The sequence below is a fragment of the Mytilus trossulus genome, chromosome 14 (assembly GCF_036588685.1).
Source record: "Mytilus trossulus isolate FHL-02 chromosome 14, PNRI_Mtr1.1.1.hap1, whole genome shotgun sequence".
NCBI lineage: Eukaryota > Metazoa > Mollusca > Bivalvia > Mytilida > Mytilidae > Mytilus > Mytilus trossulus.
In genome coordinates, this window is record NC_086386.1 from 34,456,023 (window position 1) to 34,468,985 (window position 12,963).

The following is a 12,963-nucleotide window of genomic DNA, read 5'->3' on the forward strand; positions in this document are numbered from 1 at the left end:
CCATCTCAAGCAAGAAGCATGATATGAAAATTATCACAAAAAAGATCAAAGGAAAAATGCACAAAATAGCGATAATTCTTTTTACCAGTACATTTTTTGGCTGATTCTTTACGGAGAACGCACCAAACTTTACAATTTTCTGTTGGGTTCATCCCTATTTTAAGCGTTAAATGTATTTGGTTTAAATAATTCGCTCTTCAATAAGTACAAAAATTGTTGCATAAAGACAAACTAAACTTAAATGTTCTTCTCAAACAAAATCTTACACCACACCGAATCAACCTCGCATCTTACATACAAACTTTTATTCAGTAAAGCCTAATTGTAGCATTAACTTTCTTATTTCCCTCCTTTGGGAGAAACACAAAGTAGTGTATCGCCATGTTAGTTATTCGACAAAACTTCAAAAAGTACAGTTAGTTTTACAAAATGTTCGCTAATCGGCATCTCAGTCATATTTTCTGTATTTGGTTTGAGTAAATATGTGCCATTATTTTCACTAATACCAACCAAACTTGATATTCCTAAGTTGCATTACCTGTTCTCAGTCATTCGATGAACAAGGTCAATGAGTTTTGATATCTATTTAAAATTAAAGTGGGAATAGAATTATGGTCACCTTTGCCTTTTTCCATCTAGCGAGGTATATAATATACACGGTTCCTGATACAATCACCGTAACTATCACCGTGGTTTGTGCGCATGCGCAAGAAACGCCCACCGAATTTCCTACTTTCATTTTTGAAAAATCTTCTATTTGGAGATAGATTTGTACGCATCTATTTACATTTTATCTGCGAAAGAAAATACACTTGCTCAGTTGCTGAAGTGGCTCTCTTTCTCGTCCTTAAGAGCACACATAACTTCTAAAACGTAAAAAAAACATGTGAAAGGTATGAAAAATAATGCATTGTAACAATGAAAACATACATCATCTTTAAATGCAAAATAACATTTTAAAGGAAAGGAGGCTTCCCCCCCCCCTTTTTCCTTTTCCAAGTACAAAATGTGATCTGGTTCAAAAGAGCCGGACAATTAATACTTTTCATATGTATGTGTCAGGTCAGTGTTCATAGGAGGTGGCCGAAATGTTTTCTTGGGGAGTCCAGAAAGTTTTAAAAAGATTATTATGGATCGTGCATGTATGAGGGGGATAGGACCTTTATCAGGGGTCTCATTAGGGTGTTCCGATTCTGGATCCCGCTTACTGTTTTATCAGATTCCCGTATCTTGCTTACACTACATACGTAAGCAATTCTCATTTTTTTGTCATTTCCCTGGTCCCGCAAGACCTCATTTCCCGTTTTCATGACACAATAATTTGACTTTCACGTGTCATGCTTACAAATAAATTGGCAATCCCATGTCACGCTTAGACATCAATGAGACCCACTTTATCGGGACTCCAAGATCAGGTGTTTTTCGGGATTGACTATTTAGGGATCCAGGAATTTTTTTTTGAATTTCGGGATGTCGGGATGTCAGGATTTAAATTCGGGATCTCAGGATTTCATGTTTTTAAGCCCAAGAAATCAGGACTCCTCCTACCCCGGTCATGTATGAGGGCGATACTTGTTATCCCGGGAAATCTTGGTACCTCTGTCTTAATGAATAACCCTAAAAAAAAATTGCCAAATGACAATTATAACAGTAATCACAACTCTATTCATCTATCAACACACTGAATATATTTATCACCATTCAGTATTAATCATCATTCTGTATTAATCACCACTTTGTACAACACAATATATCTATCACCATGCTATATATTTATCACCATTCTGTATTAATCACCACTTTGTGCAACACTGTATACATCTATCACCCTGCTATATATTTATCACCACTCTATAAATCTATCAACACACTGTATATATCTAAAACCACAGTATATATTTATCGCCACTTTGTACAACACTGTATATATACCTAACACCAACAGTGTTTAATTTAGATCTTTCTGTATATATTTTTCATTATTGAGCACAATATATATCTATCACCATCTACAATATCTATCACCTAACTTTATCTCTCTTTCACCATACTTTATCTCTCTATCACCATACTTAATATATATACCACTTCAGATTCAGATATATATATATATGTTTACATGCACACGTATAAAAATTGTGGTTTTTATCTAAAACTTAATTGATATATCAATGACCTGAGTAAATATTTAACACCCCAATTGATACATCTTTCACCTTTCTTCATATATCTATCATCTTACTTGATACATTTATCACCTCACTTTATATATTTAGCACTTCACTATAGCTATATATATTGATATCCTCACTATATATACATATATATATATCAATCACCTCACTTTATTTATATATCTATCACCTCACTTTATATATCTATCACCTCACTTTATATATCTATCACCTCACTTTATATATCTATCACCTAACTTTACATATTTTCCCCTCAACTTTGAACATCTGTCACCACAATGTATATCTATCACCAAACCTTGTATATCTATCACCACACTTTGTATATTTATCACCTCATTTTATATATCCATCACCACGATTTTCGTATCCATCATCACACTTAATATATCTATCATCACACTTAATATATCTATCATCACACTTAATATATCTATCATCACACTTGATATATTTATCACCTCACCATATACATCTATCACCACACTGTTCATATATCACAACACTATATATCTATCACCACACTTTGTATATCTATCACCACCCTATATACATCTATCACCACACTGTTCTTATGTTACAACACTATATGTCTATCACCACACTTTTGTTTATCTATTACCACCCAATATTCATCTATCACCCCACTGTTCATATGTAACAACACTTTATATAACTATCACCACACTCTATAAATATCTATCACTATACTTAATATATCTATCACCACACTTTATATATCTATCACCCCACTTTATATATCTATCACCACACTATTCATATGTCAAAACACTTTATGTATCTATCACCACACTTTGTATATCTATCACCACCCTATATACATCTACCACCACACTGTTCTTATGTTACAACACTATATATATATCACCACACTTTGTTTATCTATCACCACCCAATATACATCAATCACCACACTGTTCATATGTAACAACACTTTATATAACTATCACCACACTCTAAATATCTATCACTACACTTAATATATCTATCACCACACTTTATATATCTATCACCCCACTTTATATATCTATCACCACACTATTCATATGTCAAAACACTTTATGTATCTATTACCACCCTATATACATCTATCACCACACTGTTCTTATGTCAAAACACTATATATCTATCACCACACTTTGTTTATCTATCACCACCCAATATACATCTATTACCACACTGTTCATATGTAACAACACTTTATATAACTATCACCACACTCTTAATATCTATCACTACACTTAACATATCTTTCACCACACTTTATATATCCATCACCACACTTTATATATCTATCACCACACTATTCATATGTCAAAACACTTTATGTATCTATCACCAAATTAAATACATCTATCACCACACTGTTCATATATGTCATAACACTTTATGTATCTATCACCTAATTTTATATATCCATCAACACAATTTTTATATCTATCATCACACTTAATATATCTATCATTAAACTTAATATATTTATCACCTCACTAAATACATCTATCACCACACTTTGTATATCTATCACCAAGCTATATACATCTATCACCACACTGTTCTTATGTCAAAACACTATATATCTATCACCACACTTTGTTTATCTATCACCACCCAATATACATCTATCACCACACTGTTCATATGTAACAACACTTTATATAACTATCACCACACTCTAAATATCTATCACTACACTTAATTAGACAATATACGTATAGTGTCTTGAAATATGAAATTTATTTGTATGAGGCTTAGAAACGGGAAAATGCGAGGTTCTACCCAGCATTTTCCCGTTTCGTGCCGAATACAAATAAATTTCATATTTCAAGACACTATACGTATATTGTTTTTATACTGAAATCGTAAAAAAAAATAAAAAAATGAAAAAAACATGTAACAAAAATTGTTAAAAAAAGTGTTTGGAATTTCCCTCTTGAGGTACCATTTTGGGGTATTTCCCTATGAGCGTAGTCCAGGTGGTAAGACATTGGCGTAATTAAGGAATTAGAAAGGGAAAATGAACTTAATTAATAACATTTGATAAACATGATATATAAATAACCAATTTGAAGACATAAAAGTTTAAATTGAAAAAAGTTTGACCATTGTTACTTTACGTTGCCATGGTCGTGACGTGATGTTGTTGATGAAATACAATAAGGAGGCGGGGCTTATAGGTCAGTTGGGTTCATTGACGTATAAAGCTAACGTTTATACGTATAGCTTTATCTGTACAGTAAACTAGCTGATTGCAGTATAATATATCTATCACCACACTTTATATATCTATTACCCCACTATATATATATCACCACACTATTCATATGTCAAAACACTTTATGTATCTATTACCACACTTTGTATACCTATCACCACCCTATATACATCTATCACCACACTGTTCTTATGTCAAAACACTATATATCTATCACCACACTTTGTTTATCTATCACCACCCAATATACATCTATTACCACACTGTTCATATGTAACTACACTTTATATAACTATCACCACACTCTTAATATCTATCACTACACTTAACATATCTTTCACCACACTTTATATATTTATCACCACACTTTATATATCTATCACCACACTATTCATATGTCAAAACACTTCATGTATCTATCACCAAATTATATACATATATCACCACACTGTTCATATGTCATAACACTTTATGTATCTTTCACCACACTTTGTATATCTATCACACCTCACTTTATATATCCATCAACACACTTTTTATATTTATCATCACACTTAATATATTTATCACCTCACTATATATATCTATCACCACACTTTGTTTATCTATCACCACCAACTAAACATCTATCACCACACTGTTCATATGTCATAACACTTTATGTATCTTTCACCACACTTTGTATATCTATCACACCTCACTTTATATATCCATCAACACACTTTTTATATTTATCATCACACTTAATATATTTATCACCTCACTATATATATCTATCTCCACACTTTGTTTATCTATCACCACCAACTATACATCTATCACCACACTGTTCATATGTCACAACACTTTATATATCTATCACCACACTCTAAATATCTATCACCACACTTAATATATCTATCACCACACTTCATTTATCTATCACCACACTTTTCATATCTATCACCACACTTTGCATATCTATCACCACACTATTCATATGTCAAAACACTTCATGTATCTATCACCAAATTATATACATCTATCACCACACTGTTCATATGTCAACTAATTTTATGTATCTATCATCACATTTTGTATACAGTCTCTTTATCTTTTACCATACTCTCAATATCTATCACTACGTCCCTTTGTGTATTACCTCATTATAAACACCTATCACCTAACTATCAGCTCACGGTATATATCAATCACTACACTCTATAATTATCATCATACTGTTTATATCTAAACCTTAATTGATATATCAATGACCTGAGTAAATATTTAACACCACAATTGATACATCTTCCACCTTTCTTCATATATCTATCATCTTACTTGATACATTTATCATCTCAATTAATATATTAAGCACTTCACTATAGCTATATATATTGATGTACTCACTGTATATACATATATATATCTATCACCTCAATTTATATATCTATCACCAAACTTTACATATTTTCCACTTAACTTTAAACATCTGTCACCACAATGTATATCTATCACCACACCTTGTATATCTATCACCACACTTTGTATATTTATCACCTCATTTTATATATCCATCACCACGATTTTTATATCTATCATCACACTTAATATATCTATCATCACACTTAATATATCTATCATCACACTTAATATATTAATCACCTCACTATATACATCTATCACCACACTGTTCATATGTCACAACACTATATATCTATCACCACACTTTGTATATCTATCACCACACTTTGTATATCTATTACCACCCTATATACATGTATCATCACACTGTTCATATGTCACAACACTCTAAATATCTATCACCATACTTAATATATCTATCACCACACTTGATATATCTATCACCACACTTTATATATATATCACCACACTTTATATATCTATCACCACACTTTATATATCTATCACATTATTAATATGTCAAAACACTTTATGTATCTATCACCAAATTATATACATCTATCACCACATTGTTCATATGTCACCTAATTTATGTATCTATCATCACATTTTGTATACCTATCACATAAATTTGTATATCTTTTACCTCAATTTATATAAATATCACCCACTGTGCATTGTCACCACACTATGTATATCTTTCATCTCACTTTATATATCTATCACCTCATTTTATATATGTATGGCCTCGCTGAAAATATCTTATTGACTTCACTGTTAATACTTTTTCACCACATTTTATATATGTATCTATTACCTCACTGCACTGTTTAAATCAATTACAACACCACCAATACTTGTCACCAGCCAGTATATATCTTAATACTATTCTCACTCAGCAATAGTGATGGTAAAGTTTTTTTAGAAAGTGATACTCAATAAAAGATATATATAGTGTGCTGGTTGATATATTCCACTATTGCTACAGTCACTGTATTCATCACCACACTCTCCATATCTATCCCAACACTCTCAATAACTATCCCCATACTATGATTATCTATCACTACACTCTCCATTCCAAAGCCAACAGTCGTCATTATGTATATCATAATTGTCTGTATTTATATCATAATAGCCTCTATTTTTTTACTGAGTTAAGCCTACCAATTGATATTTTATTGTGTGTTTTGCTATGTTGTGATGTCATGCTATTGTTTCAGAAAAAGGGAGAAGGTTTGGTACCATTCAAACTTTTAATCCCGCTGCAAAATTTTTCACCTGTCGTAAGTTAGGAATCTGATGTACAGTAGTTGTCGTTTGTTTATGTAATTTATACATGTTTCTCGTTTCTTTTTTTTTATATAGATTAGACTGTTGGTTTTCCTGTTTGAATGGTTTTACACTAGTAATTTGGAGTCAAGTCTCCATGTTGAAGGCCCTAAATTGACCTATAATGGTTTAATTTTTTAAATTGTTATTTGGATGGAGAGTTGTCTCATTGGCACTCACACCACATATTCATATATCTATCTATCTATATATATATCATAACAGTCTCTATGTATATCCCCACATAATAAACACCTATCATCTTACTTTATTTATCCATCACCTCACTTTATATATCAATCACCACCTCACTTTATATATCAATCACCACAAACTCTATATATCTATCCACATACTTTCGATATCTATCCCAACACTCTCTATATCTATCCCCATGCTTTTGAAATCAATCCCCACAATCTCTATATCTTTCTCCTCAGTCTCTATGTATATGTCCTCACTTTATAAAACCTACTCCATTACTTTATTAATCAATCATCTTACTTTATAAATCAATCACATTCTCTCTTTGATCATCATCAGACTTTCTACATCTTTCCCACAGTTTCTATGATTATCGCCACATTATATTTAATCTACCACCTTAATAAACATACATATCACCTTAATTTATTTATCAATCACCTCACTACATATATCAATCACCACACAATCTCTATATCTATCCTCATACTCTCTATCCCCACAGAGTTATGCAAACTTTCAAATAATAAACACTGATCACCTTATTTTGTATACCTATTACCTCACTTTATATATCAATCACCACATTCTCTATATCTTTCCCCATGATCTCTGCATCTATCACCCACTCTCTATATCTACACCAACAGTCTCTATGTATATCTCCACATATTAAATACCTTTCACTTTAATTTATTTATCAATCACCTCACTTTATATATCAATCACCACCCACTCTCTATATCTATCCACATACTCTCTATATCCACCACAAATGTCTCTCTGTATATATCCACATATTAAACACCTATCACCTTACTTTATTTATCAATCACCTCACTTTATGTATAAATCACCACACTCTCTATATCTATCCACATACTCTCTATATCCACCACAAATGTCTCTCTGTATATATCCACATATTAAACACCTATCACCTTACTTTATTTATCAATCACCTCACTTAATATATAAATCACCACACTATCTATATCTATCCACATACTCTCTATATCCACCACAAATGTCTCTCTGTATATATCCACATATTAAACACCTATCACCTTACTTTATTTATCAATCACCTCACTTTATGTATAAATCACCACACTCTCTATATTTATCCACATACTTTCTATATCCACCACAAATGTTTCTCTGTATATATCCACATAAAACACCTATCACCTTACTTTATTTATCAATCACCTCACTTTATGTATAAATCACCACACTCTCTATATTTATCCACATACTCTCTATACCCACCACAAATGTCTCTCTGTATATATCCACATATTAAACACCTATCACTTTACTTTATTTATCAATCACCTCACTTTATGTATAAATCACCACACACTCTCTTTATCTATCCACATACTCTCTATATACACCAAACATGTCTCTCTGTATATATCCACATATTAAACACCTATCACCTTACTTTATTTATCAATCACCTCACTTAATATATAAATCACCACACTCTCTATATTTATCCACATACTCTCTATATCCACCACAAATGTCTCTCTGTATATATCCACATATTAAACACCTATCACCTTACTTTATTTATCAATCACCTCACTTTATGTATAAATCACCACACTCTCTATATTTATCCACATACTCTCTATATCTACCACACATGTCTCTCTGTATATATCCACATATTAAACACCTATCACCTTACTTTATTTATCAATCACCTCACTTTATGTATAAATCACCCCACTCTCTATATCTATCCACATACTCTCTATATCCACCACAAATGTCTCTCTGTATATATCCACATATTAAACACCTATCACCTTACTTTATTTATCAATCACCTCACTTAATATATAAATCACCACACTCTCTATATCTATCCACATACTCTCTATATCCACCACAAATGTCTCTCTGTATATATCCACATATTAAACACCTATCACCTTACTTTATTTATCAATCACCTCACTTAATGTATAAATCACCACACTCTCTATATTTATCCACATACTCTCTATATCCACCACAAATGTCTCTCTGTATATATCCACATATTAAACACCTATCACATAACTTTATTTATCAATCACCTCACTTTATGTATAAATCACCACACTCTCTATATCTATCCACATACTCTCTATATCCACCACAAATGTCTCTCTGTATATATCCACATATTAAACACCTATATCACCATACTTTATTTATCAATCACCTCACTTTATGTTTAAATCACCACACTCTCTATATCTATCCACATACTCTCTAGATCCACCACAAATGTTTCTCTGTATACATCCACATATTAAACACCTATCACCTTACTTTATTTATCAATCACCTCACTTTATGTATAAATCACCACACTCTCTATATCTATCCACATACTCTCTATATCCACCACAAATGTCTCTCTGTATATATCCACATATTAAACACCTATCACCTTACTTTATTTATCAATCACCTCACTTAATATATAAATCACCACACTCTCTATATCCACCACAAATGTCTCTCTGTATATATCCACATATTAAACACCTATCACCTTACTTTATTTATCAATCACCTCACTTTATGTATAAATCACCCCACTCTCTATATCTATCCACATACTCTCTATATCCACCACAAATGTTTCTCTGTATATATCCACATATTAAACACCTATCACCTTACTTTATTTATCAATCACCTCACTTTATGTATAAATCACCACACTCTCTATATCTATCCACATACTCTCTATATCCACCACAAATGTCTCTCTGTATATATCCACATATTAAACACATATCACCTTACTTTATTTATCAATCACCTCACTTTATGTATAAATCACCCCACTCTCTATATCTATCCACATACTCTCTATATCCACCACAAATGTCTCTCTGTATATATCCACATATTAAACACCTATCACCTTACTTTATTTATCAATCACCTCACTTAATATATAAATCACCACACTCTCTATAATTATCCCCATAATCATTGTATCTATCCCCACAATCTCTATGTATATCACAACATTATAAAAACCTATCACTCTACTTTATTTATCAATCTCCTCAGTTTATACATGTTATACATCAATCACCACACTGTCTTTGTTTATCCCCATATTCTATATCCACCCTAAAAGTCTATGTTTATCTGCACATAATAATTACCTATCACTTTACTTTATTTATCAATCACCTCACTTTATACATGCTATACATCAATCACCACACTCTCTTTGTTTATCCCCATATTTTATATCCACCCCAAAGTCTATGTTTATCTGCACATAATAAACACCTATCACCTTACTTTATTTATCAATCACCTCACTTTATATATCAATCACCATATTCTCTATATCTATCTCCATGATCTTTGTATCGACCCCCACAATTTCTATGTATATCACAACATTATAAACAGCTATCACTTTTCTTTATTTAACAAACACCTCACTTTCTTTGTTTATCCCTATATTCTATATGTACCCCGAAAGTCTATGTGTATCTGCACATAATAAAAACCTATCACCTTACTTTATTTATCAATCACCTCACTTTATATATCAATCACCACATTCTCTATATCTATCCCCATGATCTCTGTATCTATCCCCCACAATCTCTATGTATATCACTACACTATATACACCTGTGCCTTTAGTTAAAATACCAATCACCTCACTTTGTAAATCAATCATTTCATTTTATATGTATCACCTCACTCAAAATATCTATCACCTCACTGTTTATATTTTCACCTCAATTTGTCTATCACACCACTGGGTATATCTCTCAAAGCACCCTATTTATACCAATTTCAAAGTGGATATGAGCATAATAATAATCCACTTTTCTGTACAGAAATCTGTTTATGTGTTTTTAGATTTTAAACTAAAAATTACTCAATGTGACACCTATCATTGTTATTTTTTTTTCAGAAAAAGGAAACTAGATATTTGAGAGATAGAAAATAGAAGAAAAGGAAAAGGTAATCTTCATTTTTATTTATTTGTCTATCACCACACTATGTTTGTCTATTACTTTAGTATGTTTGTCTATCACAACACTTTATATTTTAATCATCACAGTTTACATATTCACCAACACATTCTTATTACCAATACTAGATAAAAAGAAATAGTTATGATTAAGCCTTGTTTTCTCCCTATATTGACATTTTATAAAAAAGGTAAATCATGGTTCTTTGAAATGCATTTCTAATGAAAAAAATGATTTGAACTTTTCATTTAAATGATTGATCTCACAAAAGAATTATATTTCTGCATTACAAATTTTACAATTTGATACAATCTGGGGATTATTTTCTGTCTTTGCATTGATGAAACACTCCTATTTATTCTCAGATGGAAAATAAATGTCAACTGTTTGAGACATTTAAATTTTGTTTTGTATTAGACTAATTATTTATTCAACTGAACCATATATTATTTTGTAGGTTAATCAAGATTTAGTGCTGGCCACACAATTAAGAAAGAATAAGAACAAGAATGTCTTTACAGAATAGGGGAGACTATTTTACTGCACTTAGATTTGTGTTTTTGTTATAATTAACTGATATTGTAATTTGTCCTTGGATAAAATATCTGCAATGTGGAGGACAACTGAACTGTGGTCTTGTATATTGAAGACCTACACTGATTTAAAATGCATAAACTTTATACTACTGGAAAATGGTTATCGTTAAAGTAACAAACACAGAATTTATTTACATGTATAAAATGTTATCTGAAAGGTGAAAGGTGAAAGTAAACAGATTCCTGGTTGTTTGAATACAAATCAAAGCAGTTGTATTGTGTAGTTAAGAATATATTTACGTTGTTTATGCATTTATATATTGGAATATTTAGAATTGTACAATATGTTTAATTTTCTGAAACCTTCGTTCTATGTTATGTAGGTTTGATTTTCATGAAATAAAAAGTTCTAAAATTTTATTATTACTTTTACTTAATATCAATGTGATTATTTTCCAGCAACAATTGCTATATGATTGCTTTTCTATATATATAATGAAATTTTTCATCACTTTATTGACAAGAACTAAATATTGTGTCTATGATGATAATAAGAAATTGTAAACAGTCTTATGATAGGGAGACTTGGAATATCTTGAAATGGTTGTATATTAAACTCATGAAATAGAGTTATTGGTTTCCGAAATTTTTCAGATTATTCCGGAGGGAACATCTACAATCTTTTATGCACATTTTATATATTACCGACTATAAGACATACATAGGTACTTTAGTCAGGGTGAAATATCCAAAAGACACTTACATAGTAGGGTGTACTATTGCTATTTGAGCGGGAACATCAACAATGCATCATACACAGTTCTATGGTATTTTTCTAACTGCAGGAGAGATATATATATAGGTACACTATTATGGATGATATTCTCCATGAAGATTTATTCAGTAGCTGCAAGTGTCGAACTACGATGACATCTACAATGCTTCATACACATTTGATATTTTACTAACTGTAAGGGATAAAATAGGTTTATTAGTAAGGATTATTTTTCCAAGAACATTTATACAGTAGGCTG

The 12,963-nt window shown here is 31.2% G+C and overlaps 1 long non-coding RNA gene across 1 annotated transcript; it reads left to right on the top strand.

Moving 5' to 3' along the window:
* The first annotated feature begins 702 nt into the window (after nucleotides 1-702).
* On the top strand, nucleotides 703-12,328 carry LOC134696271 (uncharacterized). Its single transcript, XR_010102921.1, has 3 exons — nucleotides 703-893; nucleotides 11,333-11,382; nucleotides 11,851-12,328. It is a non-coding gene; the product is annotated as an uncharacterized LOC134696271 (long non-coding RNA).
* Nucleotides 12,329-12,963: the final 635 nt, after the last annotated feature.